The sequence below is a fragment of the Stegostoma tigrinum genome, chromosome 11 (genome assembly GCF_030684315.1).
Source record: "Stegostoma tigrinum isolate sSteTig4 chromosome 11, sSteTig4.hap1, whole genome shotgun sequence".
Lineage (NCBI taxonomy): Eukaryota > Metazoa > Chordata > Chondrichthyes > Orectolobiformes > Stegostomatidae > Stegostoma > Stegostoma tigrinum.
In genome coordinates this window covers 42,215,472-42,233,471 of record NC_081364.1, presented here as the reverse complement: position 1 = coordinate 42,233,471, position 18,000 = coordinate 42,215,472, and positions in this window count along the sequence as shown.

Genomic DNA, 18,000 nt, shown 5'->3' with positions numbered 1-18,000 from the left:
TCAGTTCTGGTTGTTATGACTATGTTGTTTTCTCCATTACCACTAGCTGTTTTAGTTTTGCTACGATGGGATCTTTTTCTGTCCGTAGTTGGATATTGTAAGCAATGACAGGAAGATGCCCAGAAAGTTTAAAACCAAAACAGACTCTTCCAGGGGAGGCACCACCCGTGGAAGATCTGCCAGTGGGAGATGGCTCAAGACATCCACATTACCCACTTGGCCTCCTGGATTGTGTTCCAACTTGTAATTGTACCAACCCCTGAATTTGACTAAAAGCTATGGGTAGCACTGCCTTGTATTCTTTTAGTAGCCCTAGCAGGGGTTTGTGGCCATTACTCTGACAAAAGCATGTCCATAAAGATATTGGTGGAACTTTCTCACACCACAGATAACTGTCAATACTTCATTCTGGGCATACTTGCGTTAGGCATCAGCCTAAATCCAGAAAGCATATGCTATTGGACTTTCCTCTCCATTGGGTCACCAGTGATTCAAAACCACACTGATACAATATGGGGAGGCAGCCCATCCTCATCACCATTGAAATAACTGCACAAAGGCTGGTATCTTGTCACCATGTCACCCTTTTTAATATGTGCACAGCACACTAGCTGTGACCAGCCAGCTCAGAGTCAGTCCTGAAGTCAGGACACTCTCTGAGTTAGAGATAGCAGAAACTGCAGATGCCAGAAAAATCTGAGATAACAAGGTGTAGCGATGGATGAACACAGCAGGCCAAGCAGCATCAGAGGTGCAGGAAGGCTGACATTTTAGGCCTAGACCCTTCTTCAGGGAGACACTCTGAGTCCTCTGTTTATATCTGTCAGCCAGGGATTCATGATTGGCCCAGGTGATCAACCTCAATCAAGAATTTCATAGTCAATGGATCCACCTGGTTCCAATCACCAAAATAACATTCTAAACTAGGATACCAGCCTGAAATTCGCCAATTTTCTTATAACTAATGCAAGCTCTGCTAAAGTAATCAAAACAGTTCAACAAGGGATGCTGTTATAGGTTGGAATATACAGAATAATTATCATTTTCTGTGACCATATTGCTAAAATCCAAAATTGACAAATGACAATGAGTGAGTGTGATGACGACTGCCCAAATAATACATTTTTCGTCACATTTTCATTGCAACATTACACAGGAAGTATCATGAGGAGCATGACTACAGCTATGCATGCACCAAGTCAACATAGGCATATGTTTGTCATTGAAATAGAAATATTCCTTTCCTAAGACCTCTTTCTATTATTCTGCTTAACTTTATCCACTTTTGAATAAGATTTAGGCTAATACATGTCATTCTATCTAAGACTGAGAATTCAAAGTAAACTATATATGGGCTTATTAATCTTTGGTATCCCCTATGTTTGAGGAAAATAAAAACTGAAAGAACTGCAGATGCTGTAAATCAGCCAACAAAAACAGAAGTTACTGGAAAAGCTCACCAGGTCTGGCAGCACCTGTGAAGAAAAAAATCAGGGTTATCGTTTCAGGTCCAGTGACCAGTTCTGAGGACATTCTGAAAGGAATGCACATTTCTAAAATGGATAGCTATTCAAATTTCCTTATTTCAGAATCTAATTCTCCTTTTTGCCTTGTATGACCAGAACTCAAAATTCTTGTACAACCATCATAAAATATCTAAATCTTTTAAAATTTTAAAACTGTGTTCTTAAAGCCTGATATACTGATACATAGTATAACTGTTGTCAGAACAGAATAAAATATTATAGCTGTGTAAAATCAGATTTTCACACAATTCTAAATCATATGATATAATTAAAGTCACAAAAAGTACTGAGTAACCAGTTTTAAGCTTAGGTTTGAAGCTAATTATTTTCAAGGAGAATGAGAATGTAAAAGTACTTTAGTATTTGTTCTAATAATATTATTTCTGCATTACAGTGAGATAAGGGCTGTCTTGCTAGAAGAACTAATCCTAATTTTATGTCCTATCTGTGTGTCAGACTTTATTCGTGTCCCATTCAGAATCTAAATTGGGTCAAGTTAGCTGTCACCCTTTACCAGATGCTCAGTAGTCTATTCATAAAACCCCAAGTAATTTCATTAACCTGCTGCCCAGGAGTGGGTATTGTGATGGATTTGATTTTTTATTTTGTGATTATAATGTTTGAGTTTGGTCATCTTACTGGGGAAGGTTTGGCTTGGATTGCAGACATTCTGGATGAGGACAAACTAATTAAACATCCATTCTAAACAAGCATGGTAATCATTGACTCTTTTACTTCAAAATCGTATGTTAATTAGTAAAGAAAGTTTCTGGAATACCACATACTTATGAATATTACAACTGGAATTTACTGTATCTTTGCATTTTGAATCAACACATATACCATTAGCTAACAGCGTCAACAATGCATGTATTTTACTGTTGAAACTTCAGCTAACATATTTAACCAGATGTGCTAAATGCAGCATGAGTTATCTTTTCAACATTGTTTCCAACCCTTTTGTATCTTGTCATTTGCAGGAGTCATTTCTGATTCAGTATTAGACAATTTATGAATTATTATGACACTGATGTTTATATATAGCATCCCAAGGCACTTTGCAGAAGGAGTAAAACTGGAAGTAGGATATAGGGTCATATAAGACAATACTAGGTCAGATCAGCAAGTGTTTAGAGGCGCCTCAAAAGAGGAAAACAAGATAAAATAGCAGTGTGTGAATTCCACAGCTTAGGATCCAGTCCACTGTGAAGACATGACGATCATTGAGAGGCTTTATTGTTGTCCCATTCAGAATCTATGTTGGCTCCAGCAAACTGACACTACTAATATGTTTCAAAATATATCAACATGGCTACAGGAACACTTATACCTATTCATTAAGCTCCTTCAGATCAAAACCCAAAAGCCACTACCTCAAATTCAAATTCTGAGATAAGTTATATTAAAATGTGGATAAATTACACACAAGACATCACTATATTCAGAATGCTGCTCAGGGATAATCTCAATATATTGTCCCTTAGTGTTCTTTTCACTATTGAATTATTAGTCAGCATTTCTGTAGTGGTATTAATCTGATTTGGCATATGTTTCATCATGCTGCTGTCATGCCACTTGGTATTTGTACTTGGTACAGACTTGGTTTTGAAAATATGCTTAAGATTTCATTTGGATTCCGCATGCCATGCTATACTGAAACCTTCTATTTGATGTTCAGGTTGAGTAATTTATTGTCTGCATTCCAGTGATGTATGTCTTTCATCTTCCTCAATTAATGCATCTTGTACTCCTAGAAATTTTGACAAGTGCTGACTGGAGAGGATTATCTGCACTTGTCTTCTGAACAGTAATTCTGCATTGGTTTTGCAACACTTTTAAGTGTACTTATTTGATTCAAATTATGCCATATTACCAGTCAGTGGATAGTATTTCTAATAGAGCTCCTTATGGTCTGTGATCATTGCCATGGACTTGATGTTGCTATTGATGGTGACCAAGGATAGGTCGCTGAATGCCAGTGAACTTGCAATCATTGGACCTGTAGTATTCACAATATAAAACATCTGAGGTGACTGAGGTGAGTTTTTACAACAACATTTCAACTTAATGGACCTCAGGGATGGTATCTCCAATCCACATTAGGCAATGCATTGGCAGTGGTTGATTGAATCTTCACTTGCCACTTTTGTAAATGCAAGCATTTATTTCCCTTATGAAATTTGAAACAACTTCTCACTGCATTGTATCCATTTTGGATAAAAGTTATGCTGATCTCCACAGTGACAAAGGCTTTCATTGGCACTACTGTAGCAGTATACTATCTGATGAATTTCAACTCACTTCATGTATCAATGCGCTGGTCATCCTCATCATCTAATCATGTACTTTGTACAGCAGCCTGGTAAATCTTTTCTCAAAGTTGTCTGCTGCACTTTTCTGTCTTTTGGATAAGGCTTCTCATGAATCATTTGATACGGTCTTTGGAAGCACCATGCTGAAAAGAATGCCATATAATGCCACATGCCTTGCATACAGCATTAAAAGCCAATCATTTTCTGGGCGCATATACAAGGCTATCCAGCCCACATTGTTAACTCGGTTTGCCTGCTTTACCTGTCATGTCAATATTGGACAATACATAGGCGATCCATGCCTAACGAGATGTATAGCTTTGTGCTTCATGTAGTTTTTCCATGGTGTAACTTTTGAGTTGGTCCAAGGTGTCTTTTTGGAACACTTTCATTGGGGTAGATGTTGTCATAAACTCAACTATTCCATTAGTGAGCTCTTCTGCTGTGAAGTTGCTATCACGCCCCTTAACTCTTCATCTACTCTGCACATACTCATGTAGGGCATGCAAGGTAGTTTGATCTTCACAGGATAATAAGTCAGCACAACATTGTGGGCCAAAGGCTCTGTACTGTGCTGTATAGTTCTAAGTTATATATGTTCTATGTACTCATGCCTTGGTCAATCAACTGTGTTGATGTTTGCCTGAAGATCATGAAATATTTCTAATGTTCACCTCAATCTTATTTGATCTTTGAGTGTAGACCATATCTTGTCCAAATTTTTAAGGTTGTCTTTTGGCAGATCTGACAAGTTCACTCTGCAAATGCCACACCTTTATTGTATAGGGAAATGTAAATTTTAATGGCTTCTTCGTACAAGGGAAGCCATTAAACAAGAAATTAGGGCAGGATAAAACAAACTATCGGCTAGAAGGTTGCCCTGGATTGTGTACGTGATGATTTTTTAGACCATCACATTGAGGTTACCAAGCAAAAAGCAGGCTATTCTAGACTGGGTAATGTGCAATGAGAAGTTATTAATTCATAGTTTTGATGTGTGAGGGTCTCTTGCGAAGGAGTAATTCTGATATGGTAGAATTCTTTAATCAGGTGGAGGGTGAAGTGGTGCCTGAAACAAGGGATCCTGTATCTAAATAAAGGAAAATAGCATGCCTAATGTCTAAGCAACTAAAAACAGACAAATTACTTGAAGGTATGTAGAAAATAGGAAAGAGCTCAAACAGTCCATTAGGAGAGCTAAAACGGGTTATAATCTGTCCTTGGCCAGTCAGGTTAAGGTGAATCCCAAAGTATTTTATGCACGTATTAGGAGTAAAAGAGTACCTAGGGAAAGTGTAGGTCCACGCAAGGATAAGGAAACAAGGTTAAGTGTGGAGCCAGAAGAAATGGATGAGATCCTTAATGAGTACTTTACATCAGTATTCACCAAAGAGACAGATAGAGGAATGTTGAGATTAGGGAAAGATGTGTGAATACTCTTGGGCAAGTCAATATAATGAAGGAAGGTGTGTTCGATGTCTTGAAATGGACTAACGTAGACAAGTCTCCAGAGCCAGATCCGTCTATCCCAGATACTGTAGGAGGCAAGAGAGGAAAAAGCTGGGGCCTTAACAGCTATCTTTACATTGTCTTTGGCCTCAGGTGAGATTCCAGAGGACTGCAGAATGGCCAATGTTGTTCCTTTTTTTGAAAGGGAAACAGAGATAATCCAGGTAATTCCAGGCCAGGTAGCCTGATGTCAGTGGTGGGGAAGCTGTTGGAGAAGATACTGAGAGAGGGGATTTCTTCATTTTTGAAAGTGAATGGACATATTGGTGATAGGCAGCATGGGTTTGAGCAGGAAACGTCATGTCTCAACAACTTGATTGAGCTTTTTCAGGAGGTGAAAAGAATGATTGACCAGGGAAGGGCAGTCAATGTTATCGAGATGGACTTGACTAAGGCATTTGATAAGGCACATTAGTAGAAAAGGTCAAGTCTCATTTGGAGCGAGGATGAGCTGGCTAAATGGATACCAAACTGGCTTTGTCATAGAAAACAGAGAGTAGTGGTGGAAGGGTACTTTTCAGAATGGAGATCAGTAGCCAGTGGTGTTCCACAGGAATCAGTGTCATATAGTCATATAGCTGTAAAGCTTGAAAACAGACCCTTTGGTCCAACTCAGCCATGCTGACCAGTTATTAAAAATTAATCTAGTCCCATGTGCAAACATTTGGCCCATATCCCTCTAAACTCTTTCATAAATTCATGTACCCATTGAGATGCCTTTTAAATGTTGAAATTGTACCAGTCTTCACAGCTTCCTCTGGCAGTTCACACCATTGTCTGCATGAAAAAGTTAACCATTAGGTCCCTTTTATATCTTTCCCCTCTCACCTTTAACCTATGCTCTTTGATTTTAGACTCCCCTACTCTTGGGAAAAGACTTTGGCTACTCATCCTATTGATGCCCCTTATGATTATATAAACTTCTATAAGGCCACCCCTTAGCCCCTGATGCTCCAGGGAAAATAGCCCCGGCCTATTCAACCTCTGCACATATCTCATACCTTCCAAGCCCGGTAACATCCTTGTAAATCTTTTCTGAACCCTTTCAAGTTACACAACATCTTTTCTATAACAGGGAGACTGGAATTGCATGCAGTATTCCAAAAATTGCCTAACTAATGTCCTGAACAGCCACAACATGACCTTCCAACTCCTATACTCAATGCACTGACCAATAAAGGCAAGCATACCAAAATTCCTCACTATCCTGTCGACCTGGGATTCCGCTTTCATGGAATTATGAACCTGAATGCCATGATTTTTTTTGTTCAGCAACACTCCCCAAGATCTTATCATTAGGTGTATAAGTCCTGCCCAGATTCACCTTTGCAAAATGCAGCACCTCGCATTTAATTACATTAAACTCCATCTGCCACTCCTCAGCCCATTGGCTCATCTGATCAAGGTACCATTGTACTCTGAGTTAACCTTCTTCGCTGCCCACTACACCACCAATTTTGCAAACTTACATCTGCAAACCTACTAACCATATGCTCACTTCCAAATCGTTTATATAAATGGTGATAAGGGTTCGGACCTTTCTTGTTCGTAATATATATTATATATATGTTTGTATATATATGTAAATGATCTGAAGGAAAATGTAAATGTCTGATTAGTAAGTTTACGGATGAGACAAAAATTAATGGAGCTGCAGATAACGAGGAGGATTGTCAAAGGATACAGTGGGATCTAGTTTGTTTGCAGATTTGGGCTGAGAAATGGCAGGTAGAGTTTAATCTGCACAAATGTGAGGCAATGCATTTTGAAAGATCAAATTCAGCTGTGAATTATACAATAAACGGCAGAAATCTTAGGAGAATTGACATGCATAAGGATCTGGGTGTAGAGGTCCACAGATCCCTGAAAGTGGCAACGCAGGCGGATAAGGTGGTTAAGATGGCACACAATACACTTGCCTTCATCAGCTGAAGGTTGGCGAGGTATGTTACAGCTGTACAAAACTTTAGTTCAGGCCACATTTGGAATATTGCATGCAGTTCTGGTTGCCACACTACCAGAAGGATGAGGATGCTTTGAAGAGGGTGCAGAGAAGGTTTACCAGGATGTTGCCTGTTCTGGAGAGTTTTAATTATGAGTAGAGGTTGGATAGGCTCAGATTGCTTTCAGTAGAACCTGATAGAGATCTACAAAGTTATGAGAGTCATAGATAGAGTGAATAGTCAGAAGCTTTTTTCCCAGGGTTAAGAGGCCAACTACCAGAGGGCACAGGTTCAAGGTAAGAGGGGGAAAGCTTTGGGGAAAATTATGGGGAAAATGTTTCGCACAGAGGGTGGCAGGTGTCTGGAAGGTACTGCCAATTGAGGGGGTGGTTGCAGGCATAAATGAAAGAGGAAAGGTAGCCGTGGCTTACAAAGTAAATTGAGGATAGAATGAGATCCATACATGAGGCAAATAAAATTACCACTAAAAGTATGAAGTCTGCGGAATGCAATACCAATAATGTGTGGTGTCTTGTCTGGTCACAGGTTATGGCTTGACTGCAGTGTGGTGATGTTGAGCTTTTTCTGATTGTTCCCAAGTTAACTGAAGCTGCACTCTCTAAACAACGATTTTAGACGCAACTAGGAACCCTAGACTTGAAAAGTAAGCTAAAACCGCGATAAACACTGATGTATAGTTTTCTTGCGGTTATTAGGCAGAATTACTGGATGGATGCTTAATCCCAGCCCAGCCCATAATATATAACTTCCTAACCTCCTAAACAGACAATAAGCAGCAGCAAAGGAGACTGTCTTGTCTGAGTTTTCCTTAAAGTAAGACTTTTACAGTGTCAGCTATTTAATACTCATTAAAACGTATAGGTTCCTTAATGGGCTTTAAGGCATAAATGCTAAGGGAATTCTCCCCTCATGGAAGACCCCATGACCAGAGTCTCTGAATTAAGTGGTATCAATTTATGAGTGAGGCTAGGGGGAATTTCTTCTCAGAAGCTTGTGAGCCTTTGGAACTCTTTGCCTCAGAGTTGTGGGGGCAGAGTCCTTGTGTATATTTAAGGCTGAGATAGATTATTGATCAGTAGGGGAAACAAGGGCTACAATGAAAGGGCATGAATGTGGACGTGAGGTTTGTCAGATTAGTCATGGTCATAGTAAATGGCAGAGCAGGCTCGATGGGAAATAACCTACTCCAGTTGCAGTTACTTTTGGTCTTACACTGCTCCTTTTCAGACCTAACAGTTTACATATCTATCTCCCCTTTGACACCATTGCCTCTGTATTTGTCTTTTGCTCTAGGCACCCTCACAATACAGTCCACTTTCTCCTCCAACCTGTGTCAACAGCATAAAAATCACTATTTTTCAACTCCTTTCAATTACAACATAGGACATAGACTAGTACAGCACAGTACAAGTCCTTTGGCTCAAAATGTTGAGCCGATTAATCATCCTACTAAGATCAAACTACCCTGCATACCCTACATTATATTACCATCCATGTGCCTATCCAAGAGTCGCTTAAATGTCTCTAATGTATCTGACTCCACTATCACTGCTGGCAGCGCATTCCACACACCCACCACTCTCTGTGTAAAGAACCTACCTCTGATATCTCCCCATACTTTCCTCCAATCATCTTAAAATTATGAGTCTTCACAACAGTTGTTTCACCCTGGGAAAAAGTCTCTGGCTATCCATTCTATCTATGCCTCTCATCATCTTGTATACCTCTATCAAGTCACCTCTCATCTTTCTTCCTTCCAATGAAAAAAGCCCTAGCTCCCTCAACCTTTCTTCATAAGACCTGCCCTCCAGTCCAGGCAGCATCCTGCTAAATCTCCTCTGCACCTTCTCTAAAGCTTCCACATCCTTCCTATAATGAGGTGACCAGAACTGAACACAATATTCCAAGTGTGGTGTATCCAAGTTTTCATAGAGCTGCAACTTAACCTCGCAGCTCTTAAACTCAATTCCCCTGCCAATCAAAGCCAACACACCATATGTCTTCTTAACAAGCCTATCAACTTGGGTGGCAGGTTTGAGGGATCTATGGACGTGGACCCCAAGATCCCTCTGTTCCTCCACACTGCCAAGAATCCTGCCATTAACCCAGTATTCTGCGTTCAAATTTGACCTTCCAAAATGAATCACTTCACACTTTTCTGGGTTGAATACCATCTGCCACTTCTTTGCCCAGCTCTGCATCCTGTTAATGTCCCACTGCGACCTCCAACAGCCCTCCATGCTGTCCATAACTCCACCAACCTTCGTGTCATCGGCAAACTCACTAACCCACCCTTCCACTTCCTCATCCAAGTCATTTATAAAGATCACAAAGAGCAGAGGTCCCAGAACAGATCCCTGTGGAACACCGCTGGCCACCAAGCTCCAGGCTGAATACTTACCATCTTCTACCACTCTCTGTCTTCTAATAGACAGCCAGTTTTATATGCAGACAGCCAAAAATCCCTGAATCCCATGCCTCCTTACTTTCTGAATGAGCCTACAATGGGAACATTATCAAATGCCTTGCTAAAATCCATATACACCACATCCACTGCTCTGCCTTCATCAATGTGTTCTGTCACATCCTCAAAGAATTCAGTAAGGCTTATGAGGCATGACCTTCCCCTCACAAAGCCATGCTGACTATTTCTAATCAAACTGTGCTTTTACAAATAATCATAAATACTGTCTCTTAGAATCCTCTCCAATAAATTTCCCACCGCAGAAGTAAGACTGACTGATCTGTAATTCCCAGGATTATCGCTAATCACTTTCTTGAATTTGGGAATAACATTTGCCACCCTCTAATCATCTGGTACTGCTTCAGGGGTATTCAAGCAAAGAGTCACACAGGGCTTGAAACTTTAACTGTTTCTCTCTTCACAGATTCAGCCAGATCTGAATTTCTTCAAATCTTTACTTTTTTTAAATTTCAGATTTCCAGCAAACACAATATTTTACTTTATTAATTTCTGCTCTGCTTAGGCTTTGTTGCAGGCTTACAGTGATAAAATTCTCCCAAATTTGAAAAGTCCCAGGGATCCAATGCCTGTAGAAAGATCTTGTCTGGCTTGTTAATAGAAGATGGTCACTCCTAAGTAAGTTGAGATCAATCAACTTTATCACCTATTGCATACGAGAGAGTAAGTTTAGATATCTCTGGGACCCAATACATTCTAAATTCCCAGTTCCATTTGATTTACCTTTATCATGACATTACTGGGATTGCCAAAGTATGTATTATCCCATCACATTACACAACTCAGGCACCAGATCTCCAAAGTCCACCCAATATGCACCAAAAAGACAAACCCATAATTACCATTTGAAATGCCCAGCTCTCAATGAGCTCTGTTAGCTGCAAGTTTATGTATTGTCTCTCCAATTCTTGTTACTAACAAAAAGGAATCAAACAAAAGCAGTTCTCTTGCTTTGAAGCTTCTTTCCAGCTCTTTCAAAAGATGACACACTATATGAAAATATGCACACAAGGAGTTAATCAGCAGTATAAATGCCATTACGCTAGCCAACAATCTTGGAAGCTCACTATTAAATGTTTCGGTTTGAGAATACAAATTATACATGATGAATTGCAATCAAATGGCATCTTGTTTTTACAGTAATATGTTGCAGATTTATTGCTGTTAATACTCAGAACATACAGCATTCAAAATGAAAACGAAATAAATGGAATTCTTCAACCTTTGACTATTTAATAGGGGAGGCGATGGACTAGTGGTATTATTGGTGGTCTGTTAGCCCAGAGACCCAGATAATATTCTAGAGGCCTGTGTTCGAATCCCGCCATGGTAGTTGGTGGAGTTTGAATTCAATAAAGGTTGGATGGGCAATAATGTTGCCTAGCCAGCAACACAGTCATCCCATGAATGAATGTTTAAAACGTCTTCATTATGGAGTATGTGTACATATTTGTCAAATTCCATAGTATTTAGCTCTTTGTAGCTAAAATATAAATTGGATTACTGTCCTGAGTATTTTATACCAGTTTATGGGCTGAATTTCTGATACTGTCAGTGGGTCCTATCATAACTGTACAATTCTATTACCAATGAATTTGTCCACTGTAAAGAAGTCATATTTCCAGGCATCTTATGGGGGAGGGTTATAGGGGAGGCGATGGACTAGTGGTATTATTGGTGGTCTGTTAGCCCAGAGACCCAGATAATATTCTAGAGGCCTGTGTTCGAATCCCGCCATGGTAGTTGGTGGAGTTTGAATTCAATAAAATATCTGGAATTAAAAATCTAATGATGACCATGAATTGATTGTCAGGAAAAATGCGTCTGGTTCACTTGTGTCCTTTACAGAAGGAAACTGCTATCCTCACCTGGTTTGGCCTACATGTGACTCCAGACATACAGCAAAATGGTTGACTGTGAACTGCCCTCTGGGCTATTATGGATGGGCAATAATGTTGCCTAGCCAGCAACACAGTCATCCCATGAATGAATGTTTAAAACGTCTTCATTATGGAGTATGTGTACATATTTGTCAAATTCCATAGTATTTATAGGCATTTCATTGATTAGAAAATTATCAAATTCTGTTTTGTTTTCTGATTTAAAACTTACCGTAAAAAGAAATTTCCTCAAAGGATTTGTAGTCAAAGAGTTGCCTTTTGGCTTTTCTACATTTTTCTTGGTACAGTTCTGACGAAGGGTTATATCAAGCTCACAATGTTAACTCTGTTTCTCTCTATAGATGCTGCCAAACCTGCTGAGTTTCTCCAGCATTTATGTTTTTATTTATTATTATTAATGTTTCAGGCACATGGTTTCAAATCCTAATTTGGATGATGACAAAACCTGAATTTAATAAAAAAAGTTGGAAAAGATTTAAAAGATACCTAAGGGCCAAATTTTTCATGCAGTGGGTGAACCATAAATGGAATTAGCTGCCAGATGAATTGACGGAGGTTGGTACAATTACAGCACCTAAAAGGTATCTGGACGGGTATATGAATACGAAGGGTTTAGAGCTATATGGACCAAATGCTGACAAATGGGACTGCATTTATTTGGGATATCTATCCAGCATGGATGAGTTGGATCGAAGTGTCTGTTTTCATGCTGTATTTTTCTATGACTCTAAAATGTTAGTCCAATGGCAATCATGTAATCACTGTCGAGCTCCATCTGGTTCACTAATGCCCTACAGTGGAGGTAATGTGCCATCTTTGTCTTGTCTGACTCACATGAGACTCCAGGAGAAATTTTCAATTTAGAGCATTGAGGCTACAAATGTAAATGGGTGACAAGAATCATGGTATGTAAACTGGAATCATTCAGAATTTGATGGGACAAATAAAGTTTTGAAATAATTGTAGTTTTTTGAAGTTGCAGGCTGAAAGACCATCCAAGTGAACATTTAAAATAGTCAAAAATCAGATGTTGGAAATCTGAGCCTAAAACAGAGTGCTGTAAATAGTCAGCTGGCGATTATGACAGCATCTGTGAAGAGAGAAAGAGGTAATGTTTCAGGTCTGCAAACTTGAGTCAGAACTAGGGAAAAATAAAGATACAATAAGTTTTGAGTGAAGTGTGGATATATGAATTTCATTGCCAGTGCAATACCAGATACATTGGCCATACATCCTTGATAAAAACAAATGGCACATCCCTTTGGTTGTTCTAAATTCACAGGACATACATATTTCTTGGTGAGCTGCAAGTAATGGTTGATATTAGTACCAATGACTTAGGTAGGAAGGGAGTTGATGCCCTGGAAACAGATATCAGGTAGGTTGGAAGGAGATTGAAAAACAGGGCCTCCAAACCAGTAGAGATGGTAAGAACTATAGATGCTGGAGTCAGAGGTAATGGGGTGGAGCTAGAGGAACACAGCATGCCAGGCAGCATTGGAGGAGCAGGAAAGTTGATGTTTCGGGTCAGGACCCAAGAGAGGGCATCAGATTTCTGAGGTATTGGGAACAATTCTAGGGCAGCAGGACCTGTCCAAGATGGATAAGCTTCATCAAAGCAGGACTGGGACTAACAACCTGTAGAGGAGGGTTTAAATTAGGTTAGCAGGAAAATGGGAATCTGAGTGCTCAGATCAAATTCAAGGGGGAAAACAGAGGTAATAACATATAGTAGAAAAGTAGTAACAAAACAGACAGAAGACAGACCAAGAAATGGCATAGCAAGTAGGATTGAAATGGAGAACTTTGCTAAAAAAAGCTGAATCTAAGGTCCTCTTTTCAGAACACATGTCACATTAGCAAAATGGTTGATATTTAAATGCACAAATTGTGGGAAGTAGGTATGAACTCAGCGCCATTATAGAATTGTGGTTACTGTGTGTCCAAGATTGGGAACTGAATATTCAAAACAATTCTGCATTTAGAAGGGATAGGCAAAATAGGGGGAAAAGAGGTGGGGTAGCATCCCAAATATGAGAGGATCTTCAAAGGATCAAAATATAGAATCAGGTTGGTTGGTTGGTATTTGTTGAGATACTGATTGAAGGAATTATTATTGGCAGGGCCCTGGAGAGAATCCACTTAGCCTTGTTTAAAGTTGTGGCATAGAATCTTTTACTTTCATCTGAGAGGAAGCTGATACCTTTCAGTTTCAAGTTTTTATCCAAAAGCCTGCTCCTTTGATAGTACAACACTACCTCAGTCCTGATCTGGAGTTCAAGTGTCGATTGTGCAGTCAAACTCTGAATTAGTATTTGAACCCACAGTTCTCTATCTTCAACCTAGCTAGAGTGCTACCACTGAGCCACAACCGACGTTGTGACACAGATTAGAATCGAGAAGCAAATGGGCTGAATTTCAGACAAAGAAGTGTCACAATGTGGAGGTGAAAATGGACATTATGTGTGATGGAGGGTAGTTGGTATGAGAAGATCAGCTCAGGACACAATAAAATGCCAACATTGCTGAAAGCCTAGTTCAACATGAGGTAGTAGCAGAGACAATTAATAAAGTTTAATAAGAAAATTTAGTTCGATCTGAGGTTCTGGAGGAAATGTTAAGTGTTGTAATAGAAAGGTAAAACTGCATGTTATTAGCAATCACATGGCAATGATTTCATAATCAACGAATGCTGTTGGCTGGCAGATCTGTACTCCTGGCAATGCTAATTTCAATTGGTGGCCACTGTTGGAAGCTATATCCAAGGAAGAAGAAGATTAAGAGGCTGATGTGAAACTAAACGCAAAGTGTTGTTTGGCATGGCAGAAGGCCCAGCAAGAGGGCTGACCAGGTGTGGTGAAAAGCTTGAAAGTCTGGGGGTAGAGGGTGTAGAGTTGAGGAAGAAGTATGAACTTGTTAGGGGACGTGTAGTTTGGGGATGCTTCCAACGGCACAGGTGTCTCCAAAAGGGGTTCCTTCGTCACCTAAATGACTTAATAGGTTCAAGGCTGGATATCTGACATCTCCACTATTCCCTGGGAATGAGAGACAGGAAGCATCAGGCAAGATGCACACTCCCCTTTACAAGCAACCTTCACGTCAAAAATATCAGCAACGTGCACAAAATCTAACCCATGTCGAGCAATCCAATCAGTCCCATTCCTCCTTTCTATCCTGTAGCTCTGCAGCTTTGTTTCCTTCATGTGGTCATCAAATTTTCTTTTAAAATCATTCTTCATCTCTTCTCCACTATTCTCATATGCAGTGAGTTCCAGACAATCTCAAATTGGCGCCACCATTGTTTCAGGTACCAGTGTTTGAAGTAACTTGCATTATGAATTATCAATGATATTAAGCAGAGGTTCACCTGCACATCTGCCAATGTGGTATACTGTATCCATTGTACCCGGTGTGGCTTCCTCTACATTGGGGAAACCAAGCGGAGGCTTGGGGACCGCTTTGCAGAACACCTCCACTCGGTTCGCAATAAACAACTGCACCTCCCAGTCGCAAACCATTTCCACTCCCTCTCCCATTCTTTAGATGACATGTCCATCATGGCCCTCCTGCACTGCCACAATGATGCCACCCGAAGGTTGCAGGAACAGCAACTCATATTCCGCCTGGGAACCCTGCAGCCATATGGTATCAATGTGGACTTCACCAGTTTCAAAATCTCCCCTTCCCCTACTGCATCCCTAAACCAGCCCAGTTCGTCCCCTCCCCCCACTGCACCACACAACCAGCCCAGCTCTTCCCCCCCACCCACGGCATCCCAAAACCAGTCCAACCTGTCTCTGCCTCCCTAACCGGTTCTTCCTCTCACCCATCGCTTCCTCCCACCCCAAGCCGCACCCCCATCTACCTACTAACCTCATCCCACCTCCTTGACCTGTCCGTCTTCCCTGGACTGATCTATCCCCTCCCAACCTCCCCACCTATACTCTCTCCACCTATCTTCTTTACTCTCCATCTTCGGTCCGCCTCCCCCTCTCTCCCTATTTATTCCAGTTCCCTCTCCCCATCCCCCTCTCTGATGAAGGGTCTAGGCCCGAAACGTCAGCTTTTGTGCTCCTGAGATGCTGCTTGGCCTGCTGTGTTCATCCAGCCTCACATTTTATTATCTTGGAATTCTCCAGCATCTGCAGTTCCCATTATCTCTGGTATCAATCTGGACTTCACCAGCTTCAAAATCTCCCCTTCCCCCACCGCATCCCAAAACCAGCCCAGTTCGTCCCCTTCCCCCACTGCACCACACAACCAGCCCAGCTCTTCCCCTCCACCCACTGCATCCCAAAACCAGTCCAACCTGTCTCTGCTTCCCTAACCTGTTCTTCCTCTCACCCATCCCTTCCTCCCACCCCAAGCTGCACCTCCATCTCCTCCCTACTAACCTCATCCCACCTCCTTGACCTGTCCGTCTTCCCTGGACTGACCTATCAAAAAGAGCTCTCTGATGAAGGGTCTAGGCCCGAAACGTCAGCTTTTGTGCTCCTGATTTGCTGCTGGGCCTGCTGTGTTCATCCAGCCTCACATTTTGTTACGAATTATCAATCCAGATTATAAGATTGCTGAGGCTGTGCCCCAGAGGAATGCCAGTAGCTCCATGGAGGACTAAACTATTGTTGTTTTCCAGGAGAGCAGTATTCTTCATCTGACCCCTGCCACTTCCGCAGTTGCATTGCTGTAACCCGTCAGCTAACTAGGCCAGACCGTTGCTGCCAACCAGACTGAGACAGTGCAGTCCAAAGAGGTTTGGTTTACTGAGAGGTTTTTGAGGTTATTCTTCAAGGCAGTCAGACTCCCACTGAAATTCAGCCACCTTCTTCAGCCATGCAGCAGTATCTGTCATGGCACTCTGCCAAAGCACTAGGGCAAAAAAACGCATGTGGAAGACTAAGGGAATATATAGGATAATCAATAGACAATAACTTATTATTTGACATATGTTGATTTATGTATTGATTTGGAATGTTTGTTTTGTATTGACTTTTGTTTTATGCCATAGCCAAGTAGGTACTGTGATGATCAATGCTAGGTAAGTTAACGTGTGAAATTGATGATGAATGTAAAATTAGCCTTGTAGTTACTGGTAACGCACTCAAACTATTTGTTTTCATAGAACCAAGACAGAATTAAACTGTCTAGGTTGCCATTTCTCTTCATCCTCTTCTCCATCTTCTTCCTCATGTTCCTGTTCCTTAGCTGCTCACCACACGGTTTGTGCCATGGTTATCCCTTCACGATGGTGAGATTGTGCGATATTGGAGCAAACCACTTCAGATCTTGTCAGTCACTCTACTAGTTACAGTCAAGTTGTCCAAATGGTGAAGATATTTCTACTCTGTCAACTTCCACATTGCAGCATGACTTTCATTCTAAACATGCTGCCCTCATATGTAGGGAGTATACAGTGGAGATATCAACCATGGCATCATGGATAGTCCTTTTCTCTGATAACCGCTGCATGATTTCAGTGGTGGCTTAAGTACAACTGAAACACTGGACTGCCACGGAATGAAGACATGATTCCTCCCCGTATACCTAGCATTGATCTTTATGATTCACTGCCAGCACTAGCACAACATTGAAGGATGGAATCCATAAGACCATAAGACATAAGAGTGGAAGTAAGGCCATTCGGCCCGTCAAGTCCACTCCGCCATTTAAATCATGGCTGATGGGCATTTCAACACCACTTCCCTGCACTCTCCCCGTAGACCTTGATTCCTTTTGAGGTCAAGAATTTGTCGATCTCTGCCTTGAAGGCATCCAACGTCCTGGCCTCCACTGCGCTCCGTGGCAATGAATTCCACAAGCCCACCACTCTCTGGCTGAAGAAATGTCATCTCATTTCAGTTTTAAATTTACCCCCTCTATTTTTAAGGCTGTGCCCACGGGTCCTAGTCTCCCCGCCTAATGGAAACAACTTCCTAGCGTCCACCCCTTCTAAACCATACATTATTTTGTAAGTTTCTATTAGATCTCCCCTCAACCTTCTAAACTCTAATGAGTACAATCCCAGGATCCTCAGCCGTTCATCATACGTTAAACCTACCATTCCAGGGATCATCCGTGTGAATCTCCACTGGACACGCTCCAGGGCTAGTATGTCCTTCCTGAGGTGTGGGGCCCAAAATTGGACACAGTATTCTAAACGGAGCCTAACTAGAGCCTTATAAAGCCTCAGAAGCACATTGCTGCTTTTATATTCCAACCCTCTTGAGATAAACGACAACATTACATTCGCTTTCTTAATTATGGACTCTACCTGCAAGTTAACCTTTAGATAATCCTGGACCAACA